The following is a 27,027-nucleotide window of genomic DNA, read 5'->3' as shown; positions in this document are numbered from 1 at the left end:
GACATTGAATTTATCTTTTATGAAAACAGAAGGAGATCTAGTCTCTTATGACCCCAGGAAGCACTCCTACCCTCCCAATACTACTAACATCTGAACTACTTTTTTATTAAAGAGAAAAAATAAACTTTTACTTATTTAAAACTGCACTGGCAGTCTCTAATACCTGGGTGTGACTTATTTCAACAAAGGATGATCCATACAGCCATTTATTAAAATGTGAGTACTGGATAAGAAACAAAGAAGAGGAAAGGGATTATAACAAAACTTTTCATGTATATAGAATTAAATTTGATATGCTTGACAGAGATATATAAGACTATATGACAAATGGGTAGCCTAAATATTTCAATTTGTATTTGCTTAAAAGATGACAACTAAATATATATGCATATATACATATATATATATACACACATGCATATATATATGAAACTGTGGTTCTCTTAAAGGCTTTGAAACATCCTTAAAGATATTCTCTTAAAGAAGCAGAGTAATGACTAGAAAGAGTTTGTTGAGTTTTAAGTGATCTTTCTGATTTTACTTCCAAATCACTGTTAATATTGTACTTCTTTTTAATCGGTGATTTTATTCCTCAACACTATTTATAGTGAATTTCTCAGTGAGAAATTCCTTCTGATTGCCACTAATGAGAAACTCAGGGGACTGAGTCTCAAAGGCCAAGAACTATTCCTTCTGTAGCCAAATTTCATTAGATCTCAAGAGAGAAAAACAGTTGATAATACTCACCTCCAGAATTATACCATTTCTGCTTTCTGACATTGCCTCAGCAATGCAAGGAAGAGGAGTGAATTCTCTAGTCTGTACCACCTATCCAAGAGTATTGGATAGAGTGGATTTTTCCCAAGTCATCACTCATGAGGTGAAAATTAGAGAAACTAGTGGGTGAGTGTGGAAAGTAACATTAGAGATTAACTATGTTAAGTCTTATTGAGATGCAAACCAACTGAAGAACAGAAAGTTGGACTTTGACATTGACTGACATAAGTATTTCAGTAGAACAATATAAGCAAAAGTTTGAATTGAGATGGTTCAAATGAGCATGAGTTTGGAAAGCAGTGGACAACGAATGATGGGAAAATTTACGTTTTTGATGGATTATAGATAAAAAGCAAAAAAGTGGTGCAACAGCTGGAGAAGAATGGGGGTACCTTTTAAGGTGCTTGAATATGACCCACTTCAGGCTGAAATTTTATAGATGAAACGATGGGACTTCACAATTCCTAGATGTTGAAATATCATTCAAATATTCTCAGTACCAAGTCATATGGGATCCGGGGATCATTGTGAATAATTTTTTTGTAGATAAATAACCTGGAAGTTGATATAAGAGTAGTAAGACTATTTGAACAAAATCATAAAGAAGATTCAACCTCATAGAAAATGTGAAAACAATGAAAGTTATGGCATTGTCTGAACTGAAGGAAGTATTGCTCTTAAAAAGATAAGGCATAGACTCATCCTTGAAGGAGAAGAATGTTCCATTTCTACTAAATATAGAAGGTAAAATAAAAATAACAGTATAAAAAATAATGGTAGATACCTATCTGGTAAGATGTCCTTTTTTTACTTTTTTAATGGGGCTGCTAAAAATGTTTTCACCTTTTTATTATTTTTAAAAGCTGTAAACAATACAGAAAAGGATAAAGTTCAATAAGCACACATAGATTCAACAATTTTTAAATTTTTCCATATTCAGAACATATATAAATATTATATATACACATATACTATTTTTCTTGAAAAGAGATATTTGATACCACATGAAGTAGGATTCAGGACAAATGCAGTAAAGTAGGAAAGGAAATGAGTATTATGTAAAGGATATAATTCAGGAAAAAACATTTAAATATATCTATATATCAAATAATGTGACACCCACACATTTTCATATTTTGTATTACATCTATATAAATTTTCTCATATGAGAAAAACAGATGGAATTTTTCTTTCTGTGTCACACTTACTTCACTTAATGTAATAATCTCCAGTTCCATCCATTTTGGTAAAAAATCAGGATTTCATTCCGTATTATGACTCTGAGTGATATTCCTCTGTGTGTGTGTGTGCGTGTGTGTGTGTATACATTTTCTTTATCCAATCATCCATTTATGGACATGTAAGTTGATTCCACACCTCTACTGTTGTGAATTTGGCTGCAATAAACATAGGAGTGCGGGTATTTAATATTTTATCAGATGCGTAATTTGCAAATACTTTCTTTAATTTTGTTGGGTTTTGTTTCACTTTCTTGAGATTGTTTCCTTAGCTGTGCAGAGGATCTTAGTATTTTCTTTCTTTTAAAGATCTATTTTATTTATGTGCAAGGCAAAATTACAGAGGGTGGGAAGAGGGAGAGAGAGCGAGAAGGAGAGCGAGAGCGAGAGCGAGAGAGAGAGAGAGAGGCCTTACATCAACTGGTTCACTCCCCACTTGGCTGCAGTGTCTGGGGCCCAGCCAGGTCAAAGCAAGGAGCTGCTTCTGGGTCTTCCACTGGGAGCAGAGACCCAAAGCCTTGGGCCATTTCTGCTGCTTTCCCAGGAAGTGACCTTGTCTGTAAATGGAGTAGGAGGGACTGGAAAAGACACCCATATGGGATAATTGGTGTTGCAGATGGCGACTTAACCCACTGTGCCACAGCACCAGCTCCACAAGCACCTTAGTTTGATATTTCATTTACCTACTTTCCCTTTTATTGTCTTGCTTTTGGGCTCATATTCAAAAAGTAAGTGCCTATACCAATGTCTTCAAGTGTTTCCCCTGTTTTCCTCTCATAGTTTTATAGTTCAGGTCTTAAATTTATATACTTTGATCCATTTAAGTTAATTTTTGTAGAAGGAAGAGGTCTTGTTTCAAACTTCTGCATGTGAAAACAGCTTTCCCAACAACACATATTGAAGAAAAAGTTTTTTCTCCAGGAAAAGTTTTTAGCACATTTGTCAAAATTAAATTATTAGGAGATTCGTAGCCGGCGCCGCAGCTCAATAGGCTAATCCTCCACCTTGCGGCATGGGCACACCAAGTTCTAGTCCCAGTCAGGGCACTGGATTCTGTCCCGGTTACCCCTCTTCCAGGCCAGCTCTCTGCTATGGCCTGGGAGTGCAGTGGAGGATGGCCCAAGTCTTTGGGCCCTGCACCCTCATGGGAGACCAGGGGAATCACCTGGCTCCTGCCATCGGATCAGCGTGGTGCGCCAGCCACAGCGCGCCAGCTACAGCGGCCATTGGAGGGTGAACCAACAGCAAAAAAGGAAGATCTTTCTCTCTGTCTCTCTCTCTCACTATCCACTCTGCCTGTCAAAAAAAAAAGGAGATTCGTGGATTTCTTTCTGTGGTTTCTATTGTGTTCCATTGGCCTATGTTTCTACCTTTATGCCAGTACCACATCGTAAGTCTCTGGCTTTTTATTGTTCAAAGTTATTTTGGATATCCAGGGTCTATTGTGTTTCCATATGAATTTTAGGATTCTTTTTTCTAATTCTGTGAAGAGTATTATTGGTATTTAATGCTGGTAAATTTTTTTCAGTTATGTGGACTTTTCGATATTAATTCTCACAATCCATTAACATGAAGGTTTTCCTGTTTTTTGTGAGCCTTCTGTTTCTTTCATTAAGTGTAATTTTCATTATAGAGGTGTTCACATCCTTGGTTAAATTTATCCTACAGCATTTAATTTTTGTAGCTATTGTGAGTGGGATTGCTCCTATAAATTCTTTCTCATATTTTGTATTATATCTGGTGTATATTGTATTACATATGGTGTATAAAAGTGCTCTTGATGTTTGTGTGTTGATTGCTTATCCTGCAACTTTGCTGAATTCTCTAATCAGTTCTAACAGTCTCTTGGTGAATATATGTTCCAATGTATATAGAATCATGTCAACTGCAAACAAAGATAATTTACATTCTCCTTTCTGATTTGTATGCCTTTTATTTTTCTCTTGAATAATGACACTTGCTAACACCTCTACAATGATATTTAATAAGAGTGGACACCCTTGTCTGGTCCCAGTTATTAGTGGAAGTAATTCTAGCTTTTCCCATTTAATATTACGTTGCCTGCATATTTGTCATATATAACTTTTATTGTGTTTATATATGTTCCTTCTGTACATAATTTAAGATTTTTTAATGACGCAGTGTTGTATTTTATTGAATGGTTTTTCTGTATATGCTGAGATCATCATTTAATTTTACTCTTCATTCTGTTGATGTGATGTATCACATTTGTTGATCATATGTGTTGAAATACACCTACATTTTTAGGATAATCCCAGCTTGGTCTAGATGGGTGGATTTTTTTTCTCTTTTTGATTTGTTGCTGCACTCTATTTGCTAATATTTTGTTGAGAATTCTTGCACTTATTTTCATCAAGATTATTGTTCTATAGTTCTCTTTTTAAATTGTATTCTTGTCTTGGAATTAAAATGCTGCTGACTTCATAGAATGATTTTGGAAAACTTATCTTCCTTTTCAATTGTTTGGAATCATTTGAAAGTAGTGGTGTTGGGTCTTCCTTTATAGTCTGACAGAATTCATCAATGAAACTGTCTGGTCTGGGCTTCTATTTTTTGAGAGGAGACTATTACTGATTCCAGGTCATCCTTGGTTATTAGTTCACTCAGGTTTTCTATGTTTTCATGATTCAATCTGAGTATGTTATATATTTCAAGAAATCTATCCATTTCTTCAAGGTTTTACAATTTGTCAGCATACAGTTTTTCATAATAGTACTTAATGAATCTACATTTATGTGGTATCAGTTGTAAAATATTTTTCTCATCTCTGCTTTTATTTATTTGAGCCTTCACTTTGCAAATAATTTCTCCTATCCTGTTAATTGCCTCTTCACTTTCCTGTTTCTTTTGTTGTACAGAAGCTTCTCAATTTGAAATAATTGCATTTCTTAATCTTGTCTTTGAATGTCTGTGCCTCTGGGGTCTTTTCCAGGAATTCTTTGCCTGTGCCAATGTCTTGCAGGTTTTCCCCAATGTTTTCAATTAATTTGATGGTGTCGTGTCATAGATTTAGATTTTTAATCCATGTTGAGTGGGTTTTTGTGTAAATTGTAAGGTAGGGGTCTTGCATCATACTTCATGTGGAAATCCAGTTTTCCCAGCACTATTTGTTGAAGAGACTGTCCCTGCTCCAGGGATTGGTTTTAGCTCCTTTATCAAATATAAGTTGGTTGTAGATGTTTGGATTGATTTCTGGCATTTCTATTCTGTTCCTTGGTTTATCCATCTGTTTTTGTGCCAGTACCAGGCTGTTTTGATTATAACTGCCTTGTAACACATCTTGCAATCTGGTATTGTGATGCTTCTGGCTTTGTTTTTGTTGCCTAAGATCACTTTAGCTATTCCAAGTCTACTGTGCCTCCATATGAATTTCAGCATCATTTTTTTAGATCTGAAAGAATGTCTTTGGTATTTTGATTGGTATCGCATTGAATTTGTAAATTTCCTTGGAGGAATGGACCTTTTGATGGTACTGACTCTTCCAACCCATGAACATGAAAGTTATTCCATTTTTTCTGTGTGTGTCTTCTTAATTTCTTTACTTAATTTTTTTATTTTTATTTATTTATTTAAAAGTCAGAGTTACTCAGAGAGAGAAGGAGAGACAGGGGGCGGGGGTGGTCTTCCATCCAATGGATCACTCCTCAGTTGGCCACAAACTGCTGGAGCTGTGACGATCCAACGCCAAAGCCAGTAGCTTCTTCCTGGTCTCCCATGTGGGTGCAGGGGACTCAGAGTTTGGGCCATCTTCTACTGCTTTCCCAGGCCATGGCAGAGAGCTGGACTGGAAGTGGAGCAGTCAGGACTCGAAATGGAGCCCATATGGGATGCTGGCACTGCAGGCGGTGGCTTTACCCACTATGGCACAGTGCCGTCCCCTATTTAAAATTGTTAATCCTTGGGGCCTGTGCTATGGCGCAGTGGGTTAAAGCCCTGGCCTGAAACGCCAGCATCCCATATGAGCTCCGGTTTGAGACCCAGCTGCTCCATTTCCAATCCAGCTCTCTGCTATGGCCTGGGAAAGCCATAGAAGATGGCCAAGTCCTTGGGCCCCTGCACCCATGTGGGAGACCTGGAAGAAGCTTCCAGCTCCTGGCTTCAGATAGCCACAGCTCCCGTCATTGCGACCAATAGGGGAGTGAACCAGTCGATGGGAGACCTCTCTCTCTCTCTCTCTCTCTCCCTCTCCTCTCTCTGTGTAACTCTGACTTTCAAATAAATAAATAAACCTTTAAAAAATAAATAAAATAAAATAAAATTTTTAATTCTCATTGTAAAGGTCTTTGACATCCTTGGTTAAATATATTCCAAGGTATTTGATTTTTTTTTGCAGCTATTATGAATAGAATTGATTTCGAAAGTTCTTTCTCAGCAGTGGAATTGTCTGAGTATACAAAGAATGTTGTTTTTGTGTGTTATTTTTATATTCTGCTACTTTTCCAAACTCTTCTATGAGTTTCAATAGTCTCTTAGTAGAGTCTTTTGGGTACCCATATATAGAATCATATCATCTGAAAATAGAGATAATTTGACTTCTTCTTTCCCAATTTGTATACCTTTAATTTATTTTTCTTGCCTGATGGCTTTAGCTTAAACATCCAAGACTATATTGAACAGCAATGGGAAGAGTGGACATCCTTCTCTGGTTCCGAATCTCAATAGGAATGCCTCCAATTCTTCTCCATTCAATAGGATGCTGGTCAGGTGTTTGTCATAAATTGCCTTGACTGTGTTGAGGAATGTTCCTTCTATACCAATTTGCTTAGAATTTTTATCATGAAAGGGTATTGTATTTTGTCAAGTGTTTTCTCTGCATCTATTGAGATAATTGTATGATTTTTGTTCTTCAGTTAGTTAATGTAATGTATCATATTTTTGATTGGCAAATTTTGAGCCATCCCTGTGCACCAGGGATAAATCCCATTTGGTCCAGGTGAATGACCTTCCTGATGTGCCATTGGATTTGATTGGCCAGAATTTTGTTGAGGATTTTTGTGACTCTATTCATCAGGAAAACTGGTCTGTAGTTCTCTTTCTCAACTGCATCTTTTCCAGATTTAAGAATTAAGGTGATGCTGACTTCATAAAAAGAATTTGAGAAGATTCCCTCCCTTTCAATTGTTTTTTAATAACTTAAGAAGAATTGGAGTTAGTTCTTCTTTAAATGTCTGGTAAAATTCAGCAGTGAAGCCATCCAGTCCTGGACTTTTCTTTGTTTGGAGGGTCTTTATTACTGATTCAATTTCTGTCTTGATTATAGGTCTGTTTAGGTTTTCTATGTCTTCATGGGTCAATTTAGGTAGGCTGTATGTGTCCAGGAATCTATCAATTTCTTCTAGGCCTTCCAGTTTGTTGGCATAGAGTTCTTTGTAGTAAATTCTGATTATTCTTTTTATTTCTGTGGTGTCTTTTGTTGTATTTCCTTTTTCATCTCTAATTTTATTGATTTGGGTCTTCTCTCTCCTTTTTCTGATTTTTCGGGCCAATGGTGTGTCAATTCTGTTCATTTTTTTTTTTTTTTTCAAAAAATTAGCTCTTGGGTTTGCTAATCTTTTGTATTTCTTAATTTCAATTTTTTGATTTATCTCTAATTTTAATTATTTATTTTCTTTTACTGGTTTTGGGTATGGTTTGCTGTTGTGTTACCAGATCCTTGAGGTGCATAGATAGCTCATTTATTTGATGCCTTCCAGTTTCTTGATGTAGACAACATTTGCTTTAAACTTTCCATTTTTTACTGTTTCTCACAAATTTTCACATGTTCTATTGTCTTCATTTGTTTCCAGAAATTTTTTGATTTCTCATTTTGTTTCTTCTATGACCCACTGCTCATTTAGGAACATATTGTTCCTTCTCCATGTGTTTGCATATGATGTAGAGATTCTTGAGTTGTTGATTTCCAGCTTCATTGCATTGTGGTCTGAAAAGATACATGGTATGATTTGAATTGTTTTGAATTTTCTATTACTCACTTTATGGCCTAGGATGTGATCAATCCTGGAGATAGTTCCATGTACCAGAAAAAAAAAAAGGTGTACTCTGTTGCAGTATGGTAGAAGACTCTGTAGATATCTACTAGGTCTATTGGTCTACGGTGTCAACTCTGTTGTTTTCTTGCTGATTTTCTGTCTCATTGATTTATCCATTGCTGAAAGTGGGGTATTGAAGTCCATTACTATTATATTTGAGCCAATATTTCCCTTTAAACCCTTAACATTCCTGTTAAATAGCCAGGTGCCCTGTAATTAGGTGCATATACATTTATTATAGTCACATCTTCCTGTTGAATTGATTTTTTAATCATTATATACTATCCTTCTTTCTCTTTTAACAGCCCTTATGTTAAAGTCTATTTAATCTGAAATTAGGATGGCCACACCAGCTCTTTTTTGGTTTCTGTTAGCATGGATTATCTTTTTCCATCCTTTCACTTTCAGTCTGTGTACATCTTTGTTGGTAAGTTATGTTTCTTGTAGGTAGCAAATAGATAGGTTTTCTTTTTTAATCCATTCAGCCAGTCTTTGTCTTTTAACTAAGGAGTTGAGACCATTTATATTCAGGGTAACTATTGTTAAGTACAAACTTTTCCCTGCCATATTTCTGTTAGTAGTCCTAATTTTTTACTTTGGGTTTCCTTTGTACTTTTATTGGGTCATTTTCTGCATTCATCTTCTTTTGTAATGATGTTCCGGTTTCTGTGTTTCTGTGTATAGGACATCCTTGAGCATCTTTTGTAACAGTAGGTGAGTAGTTATGAATTCTTTCAATTTCTGTTTGTTTTGGAAGGTCCTTATTTCTCCTTCATTCATAAATGAGAGTTTTGCATGATACAGAATTCTGTGTTGACAGTTTTCTTCTCTTAGGATTTGGAGTATGTCTCGCCATACTCTCCTTGCCTGTAGGATTTGTGATGAGAACTCTACAGTTAGTCTAATTGAGGTTCCTCTGAATGTGATTTGGTGTTTCTCTCATGCACAGTTTTAAGTTCTTTTCTTTATGTGTGACTGAGGAAAGCTTTGCTACAGTGTGTCAAGGTGAAGATCTTTTCTGGTCCTGTCTATTGGGAATTCTGTGTACGTTCTGTACTTGGTTGTCTCTTTCTCTTTCCAGATTGGGGAAGTTCTCTGTTATTGTTTCATTAATAAGGCCTTCTAATCCTTTCTCCCTTTCTATGCCTTCCAGAATTCCTAGGATCCATATCTTGGGTTATTTGAAGAATCTTGTGGATTCTCAACTGTGCTTTTTTAATTTTTCAATTTCTTCTTCTTATGTTTGGTCTGACTGTATTATTTCTAGAAATTTGTCTTCTAGTTCTGATATTCTTTCTTCTGTTTTACTTATTCTACTGTTAATGCTTTCCAATGTATTTTCATTTAATCTATTGAATTTCTCATTTCTATTATTTCATTCTGACTTCTCTTTAATATCTCCATTTCTTGGGAACACTTTTCATTTAAGATCATGAATTTGTTGCTGATTGCTTCTAAGTAATTTGGCAATTAATTTTCTGAATTCTATGTCTGGCATATCCTCAATCTCTTCTTCTTCAGCTCTATTATTGAAAAGTTGTAGTGTTCTTTTGGGGGGCGCATATTGTCTTCCTTATTCTTTTTTTCTTCTTTATGTTCTTTTATTATCATGATACTATTTGCATCAAGATACATAGAAATGATAGTAGGTTTCTCTTAAAGCTTAGTACTAAATATTAAATATCTTTCCCCATTTTACACTTCCATTACTCTGCCAAGAAAAAAATTAAAGCTCAAGTTATCTGAAGCCTAGACACACCTCTATGATTAGCTTGGTTAGGTACAAGTTGGTATCTTTATTCTTCCTGCTATATAAGCAAATCGGGGCCCTAGAAGGATAGGGCCAGGCTCTACTTGTTTTTGAAAAATGTGCTACAAAAATGATGGCCTGTCATAATCCAGGTTACAAAAAAGGATGGGATAAGGGAGGGACATTTTCTTCCAAAAAAATTCTTTAGAGTCCCAGTCCATAACTTTTTCCCCAAAATGGTTATAGGAGGGGGTAAAATCTCAACATGAGCTTCAAAATTCTGCTTCTGTGAAAGTCCAGCAACTGCCATGCTGAGGAGGAGGACAGCAAGGTCGACCCATTGCCACCCTCCCCAGCTAGCAGAAAGGAAATGCAAGTGTATTGCCCAGTGGGGTTACAGTGGACTGCGGCTCAGCTGATACTGAATTCTCTAAGAGGTTTCTTCTATAAACAGACAACTCACACTCTTCCTCTCACTTCAGCAGAGAAGTTATTTTAAAAGCACTTTGGAAGTTCCTCCTTTACCCCTCAGGTGGGAAGGCTCAGAGAAGGGAGTCATCTGTACAGTCACCTTCTAGGAAGTAACAGAATTCCTGAAGCTCAGAGACCCTGTAGAAGTGAACAAAGGCTGCTGCCACCACCAGGAAGTGGAAAATCTGAAGAGACTGGAACCAAATGTCAAATTTTCCAGGAAAGAAGTACTCAGGAATTTGCACAGCATAAAGGCCAGCTCTGGTGATGTACATCACAACCATGAGGAAGAAACAGCCTATCTGGCCCACCGTGGTGGCCTTGATAGAGCCTTCAGTGATAATAAAGTGCATGGTGGGCATGATACCACTCAAACCAAGTCCCAGGAACACAGCTTCTCTTGTCTGCCATTGCTTAGGGGTGGCAAAAAGGTCCCACAATGCCACAATGATGGTGGAAATACCCAGGACACAGATGATGGAAATGTAGATAAGCTGTGGCTGTGGGGAGCAGTAGAAGGAGTAATAGAGCCAGGTAACAAAGCTCCCCATAATCAGTGGAGCAATCCCTAAATGGTCCAGTTTGGAAAAAGTCCAAGAGACGTTCTCTGAATGACAATTGATGGTGTGGAACAGCCAGGAGAAACTGAGGCAGAGCACGGCACCCAAAAAGAACATCCAGAACACACCTTCTCCTGAAGGGAGGCCATGAAGTGCATATGTCTGTGCATTGCAAGTGGAATACATGAAGTATAAATTTGGTCTGAGCATGGTCAAGATTCTCAAAAAGAGAAACAGCACAAAACCAAGCAGATGAGTCCAGATATTGGCAGTTTCTCTATGGATGCAAATGATGCTCTTGAAGTAGGCCTGGAAGAAGGGTAAGGGTGGTCTGTGGCTATGAAGCAAGTAGTCATTGTCCTTCAGCCAGTCATGCAGCACAACATACAGGATGACCCCTAAACGTCCCTCCCAGACCTTGTATATGAGCTCCTCCATCTTCTCCATGGCATTGTGCCCCTGCAAGGGCAGTGTCCACACCCAAACCTCCTCTTCTTCCTGGGTCACTGGGCATGTTTGCTCTTCTTCAGCTTTGTATTGGCTGATGATTGCTCATTTGCCCTTTTCTTCTAACAGAGGTCCCATTTCAGTCAGCTCTATTGAGTCTGCTTTCCTGTTACTGGCAGGTGCCTCATTGCCCTGTGCCACCACAGATCCTTTGTGGAAAGACATCAGGCCAGTACCACAGTAACATGCAGCATCAGCTTGCAGGAAGGTCAGGGTCTCTCAGGCTCAGGAGGCTATCTATTTTGTGACTCGTAACATCCTGTTGCTATACTGCCATCTTGGCCAGACCTTCTCTATTCTTTTATAACTTTTAGAAGTTGACTTTTGTTATTTGAAGACTTTTTCCTAAAGATAGGCATTTAGGCATCAAGTTGGGAAATTGCCTTGGCTTTAGTTCCACTCGGAATCTTTGGTATAGTCTCTGTATATTTTTTGTTATAATTAATGATAGCAGCAGTAAGTATCTGGGGCATTCCTTTGGCTCCATATGGCTGCTAGGATCCCAATCACATGCATCCTCAGCCATCTTCTGAGGGAGGAGCTGGAATCACAACCTTCCCAGATGTTGGCACAAGTCCTGCTGATGCTGTACATAAGCCTTTCACACAGATTCCCAGTCACCACCCTGATGATGAGCTGGAAATGCAAGACCAGCACTACCCCAGGAGTGCAACAGTCTCATGGACTCCAGACAATGCCCAACTTCTGATTCCCAAAAGTAGCACTAATGCTGGGTGGAGGAGGTGGGTCCCACAAATGCTATAAGAGAATGGATGTATCCATGATGATGACTTTGGCTCTGGTTCAGCAAAAAAAGTCATATGCCAGTCTCTGCAGGGCTTCATGCTGAGCTTCATTGGGTGCAGAAACCTCAGGCCATAGTCATAAGCAAGCTGCAACGTATTAATGCTGGGACACAGGAATTTGTCAGCTTCCATGGGAGGCTTTGACTCTCTGAAACCCACACTAGACACGGGCAGAGCACAGAAACTCTAAGCCACACACCCTAGCAAGTGAATGGAGTGCTGGGTTGGGTATGGCATGGTAAGGCCAGGCCAAAGACTTGTTTGAACACACTGTCTACTGCACTATTCAGGACGCAGAAATCCCAGGCCAAAGCCCCAAATGAGTGTATGTGTGCTGTGCTAGCTGTAGCATGGAAAGCTCAGATCAAAGGTCCAAGGGAGTCCACGCATTGCCTGCTGTGTTAGGTGGACTATGGAATGCAGGTTGGTGCCAGAAATCCCAGGCAAGTGTTCCAGGTTGGTGGAAGTATCCAAACTAATACCCAGTGTGACCATGGCACAGAAACTGTGGCCACTATCAGAGGGAAGGGCAGGACCTCTATGTTGTGGAGCTCAGTCTACAGTCTGTTATTGGGAGGTGGTTTTTTCACCATTCAGAGTGGGCACACATTCCCAAGTATGTTCACTCTCCATGACATGTACACTATCCAGAGCCCAGAGGATGAGCACACTCCTTACTGTGTGCTCTGACTGTACTACAAGAATCATCATTAAGGGCAGGTGTTGTGGTACAGTGCGGTAAGCTGCTGCTGGTTTGCCCACATCCCATATTGGGTTGCCAGTTAAAGTCCCAGCTACTCTCCTTCTGATCCAGTCTCCTTTTTATAGAAAGCTTTTATTTAATAAATATAAATTTCATAAATACAACTTTTGGATTATAGCAGTTCTTCCCCCAATACCTGCCCTCCCACCCCCAAATTGTCTCATGTCTACAGCCTCTCGCATCCAATTCTGCATTGTTCATTATCATTATATACAGAAGATAAACTCTATACTAAGTAAAGATTTCAAAGGTTGCACCCATATAGATACCCAAAGTTTAAAGTACTGTTCGAAGACTACTTTTACCATTAATTCTCATAGTACATCACATTAAGGAGAGGTCCCACATGAGGAACAAGTGCACAGTGACTTCTGTGGTTTATTTGACAATTGACACTCGTATTTATGATGTTAGCGATCACCTGAGTTTCTTGTCATGAGTTGCCAAGGATATGGAAGCTTCTTGAGTTCACAAACTCCGACATTATTTAGACAGAGCCATAATCAAAATGGAAGTTCTCTCCTCCCTTCAGAGAAAGGTACCTCCTTCTTTGATGGCCCCTTCTTTCCACTGGGATCTCAATCACAGAGATCTTTCATGTAGGTCATTTTTTACCTAAGTGTCTTGGCTTTCCAAGCCTGAAACACTCTCAGGGGCTTTTTAGCCAGATCAGAATGCCTTAAGGGCTGATTCTGAGGCCAGGGTGATGTTTAGGGTATTTGTCCTTCTATGAGTCTGCTGTGTGGCCTCCTTCCCACGTTGGAGCATATGTTGTGCTGTTATCTTCATTTGTTTCCAGACAGTTTTTGATTTTTCTTTTGGTTTCTTCCATGACCTGTTGTTCATTCAGGAGCATGTTGTTCAGTATCCATGTGTTTTCATATGCTCTGGAGATTCCTGAGTTGCTGATTTCCAGCTTCATTCCATTGTGGTCTGAGAAGATGCATGGTGTAATTTCGATTCTTTTGAATTAGCTGAGACTTGCTATATGGCCTATTATGTAGTCAATCCTAGAAAAATTTTCATGAATTAGATGTCCTAAACAGCACTCTGGCCTCAGAATCAGCCCTTAAGGCATGCGGATCCGGCTGAAAAGCCCATGAGAGTATTTCAGGCATGGAAAGCCAAGACACTCTGGGGAAAAAAAAAACTAAATGAAAGATCTCCACGACTGAGATCCAAGTGGAAAGAACGGGTCATCAAAGAAGGAGGTACCTTTTTCTGAAGGGAGGAGAGAACTTCCACTTTAACCATGGCCTTGTCTAAATATGATCAGAGTCGATGAACTCAGGGGGCTTCCATAGCCTTGGCAGCTCATGACAAGAGCCTAGGGTGATTACTGATGCCATAAACAAGAGTGTCAATTGGTAAAGTCAACAACAGGAGTCACTGTGCACTTACTCCTCATGTAGGATCTTTGTCCTTAGTGTGCTGTACATTGAGATTTAATGCTATAACTAGTACTCAAACAGTATTTTTCACTTTATGTTTCTGTGTGGGAGCAAACTGTTGAAATCTTTACTTAATGTATGCTCAACTGATCTTCTGTATATAAAGAGAATCGAAAATGAATCTTGATGTGAATGGCAGGGGAGAGGGAGTGGGAAAGGGGAAGGTTGTGGGTGGAGGGACATTATGGGGGGGAAGCCATTGTAATCCATAAGCCATACTTTGGAAATTTATATTCATTAAATAAAAGTTAAAAAAAAAGTTCCATGCATTGCTGAGAAGAATGTGTACTCTGCAAATGTAGGATGAAAAGTTCTGTAGATATCTGTTAGGAGGTCTATTTGGTCTATACTGTCAATTAAATCTGTTTCCTTGCTGATTTTCTGACTGGCTGATCTGTCCATTGCTGAAGGTGGAGTGTTAAAGTTCACCAATACTATTGTAGTTGAGTCTCAGTCTCCCTTTAAATCGTAACATTTCTTTCAAATAGCCAGGTGCCCTGTAATTGGGTTCATATACATTTATAATAGTTACATCTTTCTGTTGAATTGATCCCTTAATTATTATATAGTTCCCTTCTTTGTCTCTTTTTTTTAACTTTTATTTAATGAATATAAATTTCCAAAGTACGGCTTATGGATTACAATGGCTTCCCCCACATAACGTCCCTCCTACCCACAACCCTCCCCTTTCCCACTCCCTCTCCCCTTCCATTCACATGAGGATTCATTTTCAATTCTCTTTATCTACAGAAGATCAGTTTAGCATACATTAAGTAAAGATTTCAACAGTTTGCTCCCACACAGAAACATAAAGTGAAAAATAATAGATGATTTTTTAAATGATGATGAAATCAGATATGACCTATTGTCATGTTTAATCCCAGTGAGAGTCAAGTTGGGAATTGATAATTTCTTCTTCTTTTTTTTTTACAGAAGATCAGTTTAGCATACATTAAGTAAAGATTTCAAGTTTGCACCCCCATAGAAACACAAAGTGAAATATACTGTTTGAGTACTCCTTATAGCATTAAGACTCAATGTACAGCACATTAAGGATAGAGATCCTACATGAGGAGTAAGTGCACAGTGACTCCTGTTGTTGACTTTACCAATTGACACTCCTGTTTATGGCCTCAGTAATCTCCCCATGCTCCAGTAATGAGTTTCCAAGGCTATGGAAGCCCCTTGAGTTCTCTGACTCTTATCTTGTTTAGACAAGGTCATAGTCAAAGTGGAGATTCACAGAGATCTTTCATTTAGGGTTTTTCTTTTTTTTTTGCCAGAGTGTCTTGGCTTTCCATGCCTGAAATACTCTCATGGGCTTTTCAGCCAGATCCGAATGCCTTTAGGGCTGATTCTGAGGCCAGAGTGCTGTTTAGGACATTCGCCATTCTGTGAGTCTGCTGAGTATCTCGCTTCCCATGTTGGATCACTCTCCCCTATATTTATTCTATCGGTTAGTATTAGCAGGTACTAGACTTGTTTCTGTGCTCTCTTTGACTCTTAGTCCTTTCATTATGATCAATTGTGAACTGAAATTGATAACTTGGACAAGTGAGATGGCATTGGTACATGCCACCTTGATGGGATTAAATTGGAGTCCCTGGTATGTTTCTAACTCTACCATTTGGGGCAAGTCAGCTTGAGCATGTCCCAAATTGTACATCTCTTCCATCTCTTATTCCCACTCTTATGTTTAACAGGGATCACATTTCAGTTAATTTTCAACACTTAAGAATAACTGTGTATTAATTACAGAATTAAACCAGTCATATTAAGTAGAACAGACAAAAAAAATACTAAGAGGGATAATGTATTAAGTTGTTCATTAACAGTCAGGGCTATGCTGATCAAGTCACCGTTTCTCATAGTGTCCATTTCACTTTAACAGGTTTCCTTTTTGGAGTTCAGTCAGTTGTCACCAATCAGGGAGAACATATGGTATTTGTCACTTTGGGACTGGCTTATTTCACTCAGCATGATGTGTTCCAGATTCCTCCATTTTGTTGCAAATGGCTGGATTTCGTTGTTTCTTACTGAGGTATAGTATTCTAAAGAGTACATATCCCATAATTTCTTTATCCAGTCTACCGTTGATGGGCATTTAGGTTGGTTCCAGGTCTTGGCTATTGTGAATTGTGCTGCAATAAACATTAGGGTGCAGACTGCTTTTTTGTTTGCCAATTTAATTTCCTTTGGGTAAATTCCAAGCAGTGGATGGCTGGGTCAAACGTTAGGGTTATATTCAGATTTCTGAGGAATCTCCAGACTGACTTCCACAGTGGCTTGACCAGTTTGCATTCCCACCAACAGTGGGTTAGTATCCCTTTTTCCCCACATCCTTGCCAGCATTTGTTATTGGTAGATTTCTGCATGTGAGCCATTCTAACCGGGGTGAGGTGAAACCTCACTGTGGTTTTGATTTGCATTTCCCTGATTGCTAATGACCTTGAACATTTTTTCATGTGCCTGTTGGCCATTTGGATTTCCTCTTTTGAAAAATGTCTATTAAGGTCCTTGGCCCATCTCTTAAGTGGGTTGTTGGTTTTGTTTTTGTGGAGTTTCTTGATCTCTTTGTAGATTCTGGTTATTAACCCTTTATCTGTTGCATAGTTTGCAAATATTCTTTCCCATTCTGTCGGTTGTCTCTTCACTCTCCTGACTGTTCCATTTGCAGTACAGAAACTTCTCAATTTGATGCAATCCCAATAGTTGATTTTGGCTTTGGCTGCCTGTGCCTCCCGGGTCTTTTCCAGAAATTCTTTGCCTGTGCCAATATCTTGAAGGGTTTCTCCAATGTTCTCTAATAACTTGATGGTGTCAGGTTGTAGATTTAGGTCTTTAATCCATGTTGAGTGGATTTTTGTGTAAGGTGTAAGGTAGGGGTCTTGCTTCATGGTTCTGCACATGGAAATCCAATTTTCCCAGCACCATTTATTGAATAGACTGTCCTTGCTCCAGGAATTGGTTTTAGATCCTTGATCAAATATGAGTTGGCTGTAGTTGTTTGGATTGATTTCTGGTGTTTCAATTCTGTTCCATTGGTCTATCCATCTGTTTCTGTACCAGTACCATGCTGTTTTGATTACAACTGCCCTGTAGTATGTCCTGAAATCTGGTATTGTGATGCCTCCAGCTTTGTTTTTGTTGTACAAGATTGCTTTAGCTATTCAAGGTCTCTTGTGCCTCCATATAAATTTCAGCACCATTTTTTCCAGATCTGAGAAGAATGTCTTTGGTATTTTGATTGGTATTGCATTGAATGTATAAATTGCTTTTGGGAGAATGGACATTTTGATGATATTGATTCTTCCAATCCATGAGCATGGAAGATTTTTCCATTTCTTGGTATCCTCTTCTATTTCTTTCTTTAAGGTTTTCTAATATTCATCGTAGAGATCTTTAACATCCTTGGTTAAGTTTATTCCAAGGTATTTGATTTTTTTTGTTGCTATTATAAATGGGATTGATCTTAAAAGTTCTTCCTCAGCCATGTCATTGCCTGTGTATACAAAGGCTCTTGATTTTTGTGCATTGATTTTATACTCTGCTACTTTGCCAAACTCTTCTATGAGTTCCAATAGTCTCCTAGTAGAGTTCTTTGGGTCCCCTAAGTAAAGAATCATATCATCTGCAAAGAGGGATAGTTTGAGTTCTTCCTTCCCAATTTGTATCCCTTTCATTTCTTTTTCTTGCCTAGTAGCTCTGGCTAGAACTTCCAGAACTATATTGAATAGCAGTGGTGAGAGTGGGCATCCCTGTCTGGTACCAGATCTCAGTGTAAGTGCTTCCAACTTTTCTCCATTCAATAGGATGTTGGCTGTGGGTTTTTCATAGATTGCTTTGATTGTATTGAGGAATGTTCCTTCCATACCCAGTTTGCTTAGAGTTTTCATCATGAACGGGTGTTGGATTTTATTAAATGCTTTCTCGGCATCTATTGAGATAATCATATGGTTTTTCTTCTGCAGTCTGTTAATGTGGTGAATCACATTGATTGATTTGCGAATGTTGAACCATCCCTGCATACCAGGGATAAATCCCACTTGGTCTGGGTGGATGATCTTTCTGATGTGTTGTTGCATTCTATTGGCGAGAATTTTATTGAGGAATTTTGCATCTATGTTCATCAGGGATATTGGTCTGTAATTCTCTTTCAATGCTGCATCTTTTTCCGGCTTAGGAATTAAGGTGATGCTGGCTTCATAGAAAGAATTTGGGAGCACTCCCTCTTTTTCAATTGTTCTGAATAGTTTGAGAAGAATTGGAGTTAGTTCTTCTTTAAATGTCTGGTAGAATTCAGCATTGAATCCATCTGGTCCTGGGCTTTTCTTTGTTGGGAGGGCCTTTATTACTGTTTCAATTTCTGTCTCAGTTATGGGTCTGTTTAGGTTTTTGTTATCTTCCTGGTTCAATGTAGGTAGGTTGCATGTGTCCAGGAATCTATCCATTTCTGATAGGTTTTCCTGTTTGCTGCCATACAAGTTCTTGTAGTAATTTCTGATGATTCTTTTTATTGCTGTGGTGTCTGTTGTTACGTGTCCTTTTTCATCTCTGATTTTATTGATTTGGGTCTTTTCTCTTCTTTTTTTAGTTAGTTGGGCCAATGGGGTGTCAATTTTGTTTATTTTTTTCAAAAAACCAGCTCCTCGTTTGGCTGATTTTTTGTAATGTTTTTCTTGATTCAATCCTATTGATTTCTTCTCTGATTTTAATTATTTCTCTTCTCCTGCTAGAGTTGGGTCTGGTTTGCTGTAGATTTTCTAGATCCTTGAGATGCATTGAAAGCTCATCTATTTGGTGCCTTTCTAATTTCTTGATGTAGGCACCTATTGCTATAAGCTTTCCTCTTAACACTGCTTTTGCTGCGTCCGATAAGTTTTGGTATGTTGTGCTGTTATCCTCATTTACTTCCAGAAAGTTTCTGATTTTTCTTTTGATTTCTTGAATGACCCATTGTTCATTCAGGAGCATGTTGTTCAATCTCCATGTGTTTGCATATGCTCTAGGGATTCCTGAGTTGCTAATTTCCAACTTCATTCCTTTATGGTCTGAGAAGCTGCATGGTATGATTCTAATTCTTTTGAATTTGCTGAGACTTGCTTTATGGCCTAGTATGTGGTCAATCCTAGAGAAGGTTCCATGTACTGCTGAGAAGAATGTAAAATCCTTAGCTGTAGGATTGAAAGTTCTGTATATATCTGTTAGATCCATTTGGGCTATAGTGTCGTTTAAATCTACTGTATCCTTGTTGATCTTCTGTCCTGTTGATCTGTCTATTTCTGAGAGTGGAGTATTAAAGTCCCCCAGTACTATTGTATTGGGGTCTAAGCCTCCCTTTAAGTCCCTTAACAAATCTTTTAGATAAACCGGTGCCCTGTAGTTAGGTGCATATACATTGATAATTGTTATATTTTCCTGTTGAATTGATCCCTTAATCATTATATAGTGCCCCTCTTTGTCTCTCTTAACAGTTTTTGTGGTAAATTTTATGTTGTCTGATATTAAGATGGCTACGCCCGCTCTTTTTTCATTTCTGTTGGCATGGTATATCTTTTTCCAGCCTTTCACTTTCAGTCTGTATGGATCTTTGTTGGAAAGATGTGTTTCTTGGAAGCAGCAAATAGATGGGTTTTGTTCCTTAACAGTTTTTGTGTTGAAGTCTATTCTGTCTGATATTAAGATGGCTATGCCAGCTCTTTTTTGGTTTCTGTTGACATGGAATATCTTTTTCATCCTTTCATTTTCAGTTTGCTTGCATCTTTGTTGGAAAGATGTGTTTCTTGTAGGCAGCAAGTAGATAGATAGGTTTTGTTTTTTTAATCCATTCAGCCAGTCTGTGTCTTTTAACTGGGGAGTTGAGGCCATTTACATTCAATGTGACTATTGATAAGTAATGACTTTGTCCTACATTTTTCCAAAGATATTCCTATTATTCTTCGAACTCCCTTTGATCTTTTACTAAGAGATTTTCTTCCTTTGCTTTCTTTCATATTTATGACCATGTTTCTGTGTTTCTGTGTGTTACACATCCTTAAGCATCTTTTGCAGGGCTGGACAGGTATGACAAATTCTTTCAATTTCTGTTTGCTTTGAAAAGTCTTTATTTCACCTTCAATCACAAATGAGAGCTTTGAAGGGTATAATATTCTGGATGACAGTTTTTTCTCTTAGGACTTGGGCTATATCTTGCCATTCTTTCCTAGCCTGCATGGTTTCTAAAGAGAAGTCTGCTGTGAGTCTAATTGGAGATCCTCTGAAAGTAATCTGACGTTTCTCTCTTGTGCGTTTTAGAATCTTCTCTTTATGTTTCACTGTGGTGAGTTTGATTACAATGTGTCATGGTGGGGATATTTTCTTGTCATGTTTATTGGGAATTCTGTGTGCTTCCTTGTACTTGGGTGTTCCTTTCTTTCTCAAAACCCAGGAAGTTTTCTGCTATTATTTCACTAAAAAGGCCTTCTAATCCGTTCTCCCTCTCCATGCCTTCAGGAACTCCTAGAACCCGAATGTTGGGTTTTTTAATAGTATCCTGTAAATTCCCAACAGTGGTTTTTAGTTTTCTAATTTCCTCTTCTTGACTGTATACTTTCCTGTGCTTTGTCTTCTAAGTCTGATAGTCTCTCTTATGCCTCACTGATTCTGTTTTTATGAGTCTCCGCTGCATTTATTTGTTCTATTCAATTCTTCATTTCATTTTGATTCCACTTTAAGATCTTAATGTCATGGGAGAGATTTTCTTTCATGTCCTGCATGGATTTCAATAGTTCATGTGTTTGCTTTTGACTACTTCAATGTATTCTAATGATCAATTTTTGAGTTCCATTTCTTGCATTTCTTCTATCTCATCATCTTAATAATCTAGTATTGAATTGTAGTGTTGTGTTCCTTTGGGAGCATCAAAATGTTGCCTTCCTTATTCTTATTTCTTGGATGGTTGCGTTTGTTGCTCAACATTTGTGGAGATGCCCACTGGTTTCTTCTTCTTCTCCTTCTTCTTCATCTTCTTTTCTTTTGCTGTGTGGCTTTTATCTTACTATGACTCTGTAGATAAGTAGAATGTCTGCTTTTCAGTAAATCTCTAGAGGCTTGTAGTGGGTGTGGCCAGAGAGCTCTGTTCAGTTTTCTAGGGTTAAGGGCATGCCTAAGGTGACACACCCAGGTTTAGCATGGTAAATCTCTCTCTTTTTTTATTCAGAACGGAGGTATATTCTGTTCAGCTGAGCTCTTCTCCTCAGTGGAAACCGATGCCTGTGTGCTAGCCTCAGTGGGTATAATATTTGTCTGCTCTATCCCAAAGGTCACAAAAATATCACCTCAGTGTAAGTTCAGATTCCCAGCAATGTTTCTCACTAGGTAACCAGGAACCCCCAAGCTTGTGGTGTTTCCCAATAAGAGTGCTCAAAGTCCCAGCCATACCATGATTGCTCCCACACACCCTCAGTTTTTTTCACAGGACCAGTTCAGAAGCTTCACAGAGTCACAAGCTCCTAGCTCACTGTTATTTCTCTCCACCAGAGTCAGAAGTCTCCATGTGGCTGATTTCTGAGTGCAGACATGAGCGGGCCCAGCTGTTACATATGTCGAAAATGGCACCCAATCTATTGGCTTGTCACAGTACACCTTTGTAAAGTGATCAAAGAGAAAGAAATGTGTCTGTCCTGTCTTTTTTTCCCTCTAGTTTGGCTGGTACACTTTCCCCCACGGGGCTTCAAACCTCATTCCCTCTAGGCTCTTCCTGCCACTTTTTTGCCAGTGGCTTGGGCGACTGCTATCTGGTCTCACCTCACTTTCCGGTGCAGGTGCATAGGCTGTTAGCTTTGGAATCCTGAGCTGTGGGCACTTACACCCTCCACTTAAGTCCACCATGTCTCCTTAATTTTGGTAGAGTTTTCTCTGCCATTTTTTCTCTAGCTCTTCCCTGAAACTACACTATCTACATTTTTCTTAAATTGTCTTCTCCTGGGCTAGAGCAGTAAGTTCCTTCCCTACTCCACCATCTTGGAAACTCCTACATAAACATTTTTAAAAGAACCTTCCCTAATTCACAGGTAACTCTAAGCCTCAGTAGGCAGACTAGGTAGAAGCATGAGAACTCTGAGTTCCGGGGTCCACAGATTCCAGCAGCAACCATCTATGTTTCAAGTGGTTGAGGAAGGTGGGGGTGGGCAGTTGTGAGAAGGATGATTCCCTAGTCTGAGGGGAAAGGAATCCTTACTTACAGGATTCTAGGTACTGGATATCCCAGCTGCCTTACTCCCACTGCCCCCTGAGGTCAGAGAGCTATGTGGCTTAGGGTGATGGCATCATTCTTACTTAGTTGGGCCCAGTTAGGCCTGTGAAGTTCAGTCTTCCTTTCTAGAATGCAAAAATGTCCATAGGTTCCTAGGAAGGAGATATGCAATGACTTTCTCTCCTAGCACATTGTAACTTCTAACAGTGACTCCTTTCACCAGAAGGTGCCATACTACTACATTGTATGCCCTGGGGGGTTGGGAGAGGGGACAATATGAGTTCCTTCTCTGCAGTGAAATGGTTGTGTTTTTCAGGGAGTTCTCTTTATTGAGCTGTTGGTCTGTGGTGACTGGATTCCTCTCTAGTGAGGACTGCCAGTGTTAGGTGTTCCTGCAGATGGGCTCCACTGAAACTCTCCTACCCACCCTTTACCCTGCTACAGAGAATTCCCCTGGCTGTGAGGCTGGGGAGTCAGTGGCCACGGGTTGGCATTGTTTCTTTCTCTATGTTGCTATGGCTTATCATAGTGTGCTACTGTGTTCCCACTGTTCATTTACTGTTCATGTTCTCTTTCTCAGACACTCACCTCCAGATATAGCTAATTTTCAAATTCTCCTGGGAGGACAAGGCAGACACTGGACCTCTCTATTTCTCCATATTGAGTCTCTCATGTCCTAAATCTTTAACGCAACTCAAAAAATTAGCAGCATCAGCATCATCTGATGCTCAAGTGTGTTATAAATGTAAACTGTCTTGTTCTGCTTCAGACTTACTAAGTCATAACCCGGAAATCTGTGACTTAACTTGATCTCCAGATGATCCTTAAGTATGTAAAAGTTTGAGAGCTTTCATTACATATTACACATGTATTACATATTCAAAAGTACTCTAGAAAAAGTTGTGTTTCTTTATCCTAAAATGTCATCCATTGGAATATCTAAAGGTTACTAGAAATGAGGTACTTAAAATATAAGTAGAAAAAGAAAAGGAAACTTTGTCTGCCATAAAACCTATCATAAAGTTGCAATTATCTTCTCTGCAGATTGAAAAGGACCTATAGTAGTAATTAATCTTTTGCTTTGATATAATCAATTATTTCCAGTTAGTATGATCCACCTCTTCATGATGGTTGATCCAAAGAGAGTTTTCTTCCCCATCCATGTATGTGAAATAAATGCCCTCATAGTTTGAGAGCAACCAATGATCAATAAGTTCTAGAGAAACCATGTGCTCAGGTCTTTGGCTGCTGCTATAAGTAACTTTTTGAAAACAAAACATGGGGATCAGCATTGTGGCATAGTGAGTTAAGCCATTTCTTGCAGCACCGGCATCCCATATGGCCAATGGTTGGAGTGGCAGCTACTCCACTTCTGAACTAGCTCCCTGATAATGTGCCTAAACAAGCAGCGGAGGATGGCCCAAGTACCTGGGCCCTTGCACCCACATGGGAGACCTGTAGGAAGCTCCTGGCTCCTGGCTTCAGATCAGCCCAGCTCCAGCCATTGAAGCCATTTAGGGAGTGAACCAGGGAATGAATAATCTTCCCTCCCCCTTCTCCCCATGTCCTGATCTCTCTCTCTCTCTCTCTCTCTCTCTCTATATATATATATATATATATATATGTATATATATATATGTGTATATATATATATATATATAAATCTCTATTATGCTCTCCTCTCCCTCTTTTCCTTCTTCACTCCTTCCCTCCAGTCTGTCAGGTTTCCCCCAGTAAACTCTTTCCCTTAAAAAAAAATGAAGGAACCAGTGTTTCCAATCCACGTTACTGGGAAAATACCTGGTGACAAAAATAAATTTGAAGTGTTGCTTTTTGAGCTGGACAAGATATTACTTGCTCCTGTCTCCAATCTCCATTAATTGATTAATTTACTCAATTTGTGACAAATGCCATCTTTTGTATACCAAACATTGGAGCTACCCTGGCAAAGAAAATCAGATGTAGGTTCTACAATATTGTACATGCTTTCTGAAGAACAACAACGTTAACTAAACAGCATAAAAATAAAATAAATATGATTATATTCTCCATATTATAAGCGTGGTACCCTCTGAAGGTGCTGTGACAAGACATAAAATGTAAATTTGACCACCAAAAAAGCAAGGAAGACTTCCCTAAGAAAGTCATCAATTAAACTAAAACCATGTGGTTCAGTCAGAGTTCACATAAAGTGAAGATAAACAATATGGTGTGCTTAAGGGAATACAATGCATCCACAGTGGCTGAGGAGTGGAGAAGGAGTAGATGATGGTGTAAGATGAGATGGCAAGGTATTGCAAAATAAAAATACACTGAGTTTGGAAAATATGTTAGGGATTGCATTTTTTGTGAAAGAAATTTTTTTCCAGATAACTAGTTTTAAACCAAGAAGTGACACAATATTTTCTTTTAAGGAGCTATCTCTCTGGCTGCACTCTGAGCAACATATTCAATGGAGCAAGTGCCAGCATGCTGACCAATTAGGAGACTAGCAGTACACTAGTCAATAAACAGTAGCTTGAGCAAGAACAGTTACTAAATCAATGGATAGAAACACTTCCTGAGCTCCTACTACATGCCGACCACTAAGCTAAGAACTAAGATGCAGCCTCTGCCTTCAAAGGAACTTTGGTCAAAAACAGCTTCACACCAAGCAATAACCACATCACATGGAACTAATTGAATTAACATAGCTCTTTCGCATTTAGAGAATTTCAGGAAGCCTCTTACCCTCACTTCATTGTATTTGTGCCTCCTCACTTGACCGTCCTTTATGAATTCAACTCTTTTCTCTCCTATTGCTATTTTAGTTTCTCTTCTCCAGTTCCCAGATTGGTGGTGTAAGGGAGACCTATCCGCAAGAGGCAAGATCCATCACTCTGGTACCTGCGTGAGTGAACCCCACTCACACTAAGACTTTTTGCAGCACAAAAAGGCCAGAATGAACTGCAGCAAGACTCCTGGCTTTGTTCTCTCGGGGGTGTCCAATGATGCAGGGAAATGCCAATTTCTCTTTCTTCTTTTCTTGACTTTATACTTGCTGGGCCTCCTAGGGAATCTGATTCTTCTGCTGGCTATCATTACTGACATCCGCCTCCACACGCCCATGTACTTCTTCCTCAGCCAGCTCTCCTTTGTAGACCTCTGCTTCACTACTACCACAACGCCCAAAATGCTGGGAGACTTGTGGACTAGGAGTGGATCCATCTCTTTCTCTGGGTGTCTGACACAATTATATTTTTTTTGCTGTTTTTGCTGATATGGACAACCTGCTTTTGATGGTCATGGCCATTGACCGCTATGCTGCTATTTGCCATCCTCTGTGGTACCCACTCCTAATGACTCCTTGCAGATGTGGGGTACTAGTGGGTGTGTCATGGGGAGTGGCCCACTCTGTATCTCTGATCCATACTATATTGCTATCTCAACCTATCTTTCTATATTAACCAAGACATTCCTCATTTTTTCTGTGATTTTGGCCCACTTTTGTGGCTTTCCTGTTCTGATACCCACCTCAATGAGGATCTGATGATGGCTCTGGCTGGGTTTTTAGGAATGATGCCCCTGCTCTGCATCATAAGTTCTTATGCTCATATTTTCTATGCTTTGTTTAGGGTTCCGTCAGCACAGGGGAAAAGGAAAGCCCTGGCCACATGCAGCTCCCACATCTCCATGGTCATTCTCTTCTACAGCACACTCTTTGCCACATACCTGAAACCCCCATCAACTTCTCACTCCTCTGGGGAACTGGTTGCTGCAGTCACATATACCTTGGTGACTCCCACTCTGAACCCTTTTATTTATAGTCTGAGAAATAAGGATGTGAAAAGTTCACTGAAAATGATTCTAGGCATGAAAAATTTTCACCATTAGGATTAACCAAGCACTTGAGGAAACATCACTCCCTTCTTCAGTACCACTTGTAAAAAGCGAATAAGACACAGCAGACTCATAGAATGGCCGATGTGCTGAACAGCACTCTGGCCTCAGAATCACTCCTTCAGGCATTCAGATCTGGCTGAAGAGCCCATGAGAGTCTTTTAGGCATGGAAAGCCAAGACACTCTGGAAAAAAAAAACCTAAATGCAAGATCTCTATGAGTGAAATCCCAGTGGAAAGAACAAGCCATCAAAGAAGGAGGTACCTTTCTCTGAAGGGAGGAGAAAACTTCCACTTTGACTATGACCTTTTCTAAATAAAATCAGAGTTAGTGAACTCAAGGCTTCCATAGCCTTGGCAACTCATGACAAGAGCCTAGGGTGATTACTGACACCATAAACAAAAGTGTCAATTTGTTAAGTCAACAACAGGAGTCACTGTGCACTTACTCCCCATGTAGGATCTCTGTCCTTAATGTGTTGTACTATGTGAATTAATTCTATAACTAGTACTGAAACAGTACTTTACACTTTGTGTTTCTG

At 39.1% G+C, this 27,027-nt stretch overlaps 2 pseudogenes; one reads left to right on the top strand and one right to left on the bottom strand.

Moving 5' to 3' along the window:
• Positions 1 to 10,357: 10,357 nt before the first annotated feature.
• Positions 10,358 to 11,518, bottom strand: LOC100349502 (adiponectin receptor protein 1 pseudogene; annotated as a pseudogene).
• A 14,029-nt stretch (positions 11,519 to 25,547) lies between these two features.
• Positions 25,548 to 26,479, top strand: LOC100342131 (olfactory receptor 1G1-like; annotated as a pseudogene).
• The last annotated feature ends 548 nt before the right edge of the window (positions 26,480 to 27,027 follow it).

The sequence above is a fragment of the Oryctolagus cuniculus genome, chromosome 5 (genome assembly GCF_051225735.1).
Source record: "Oryctolagus cuniculus isolate XC-2025 breed Fujian yellow rabbit chromosome 5, ASM5122573v1, whole genome shotgun sequence".
Classification (NCBI taxonomy): Eukaryota; Metazoa; Chordata; class Mammalia; order Lagomorpha; family Leporidae; genus Oryctolagus; species Oryctolagus cuniculus.
The sequence above is the reverse complement of the archived record's forward strand: the minus strand, read 5'-3'. Positions and strand labels throughout refer to the sequence as shown.